The sequence below is a fragment of the Octopus bimaculoides genome, chromosome 8 (genome assembly GCF_001194135.2).
Source record: "Octopus bimaculoides isolate UCB-OBI-ISO-001 chromosome 8, ASM119413v2, whole genome shotgun sequence".
Classification (NCBI taxonomy): Eukaryota; Metazoa; Mollusca; class Cephalopoda; order Octopoda; family Octopodidae; genus Octopus; species Octopus bimaculoides.
This window is the reverse complement of record NC_068988.1, coordinates 86492301-86493425: the sequence shown is the minus strand read 5'-3', so window position 1 is coordinate 86493425 and position 1125 is coordinate 86492301.

Below are 1125 nucleotides of genomic sequence, written 5' to 3'. Positions count from 1 at the left end.
TATATAAATAATAAATGAAAAATGCGTTAAATAATACTACAAAACGTACACGTAGGACAGACACAGAAGGGCCGTGATTCTTCGTTTAATTATCGACCAAAAATACTAGTATCCAGTTTCGTGCCTTTATATATAGTAATTTTACTTGTGTATACATTCTTCGAAACGTCGGGTTAGAATAGAGGCAGCTGATGAAGGAATATTCCAAGTGGCTTTCCGTTTTCCTGTGTTCGTTCCGTTGTCTGTAGTTCATTGTTCTAACGTCCTGTACCCCGATATGCATATATATACACATGTAGATGTAAGTATGTACATATATGTGTGTATACATGCATATATATTCTTTGTATTATTACATACATACATGCATACATACATACATACAGACAGACATACATACATACATTCTATGCTTTTGTATGTATATCTCGCTAAATTGTATTTTAAAATATTGGAAGATATGGTGGTTTTAATGCTTTTCATGACTTTCAGAAACAACCTGTGATTTAACAACAACAACAACAATGAGCAATAACAAGGAAAACAACAACAGCCATATCAAGCAACAACGATTTTAAAAAAAACAATAACAAAAACAGCATAAACTCAGCGAAAATATTACAGGTAGGGGAGGCGGGTTCAGTTCCAAGTGATGTCAGGAACCACCGTCACGTGATACTATTAGATTTACATGACAGACAACAGCTGGGATATATCTCAGACTGGGTCATTGGAGGTGGTTGTAGTGGTGGTGGTGGTGGTGGTGGTGGTGGTGTTGGTTGTGCTGCAAGTGGTAGTAGTAAGAGTATTGGAGATAGCGGAAGTGGAGGAGATGGCAGTAGCGGAGGTGGTGATGAAGGTGATGTCGGCGAATGATAGTAGTGGTGGTGGCGGTAGTGGTGCAAGTGGTAGTAGTAGTAGTAGTAGTAGTATTGGAAATAGCAGTGGTGGTGGCGGGCGTGATGGTAGTGGGAGAGGTGTTGTTGACGGTGGTGGTGGTGGTGGTAGTGGATGGCATTAAATTGTTAGTGTTGGTGGCGGCGGTGGTGGCGGTGGTGGTGGTGGTGATGGTGGTGGTGGTGTAGTGATAGTAGGTGCTAATATTGGTAGTAGATAGAGGTGAGG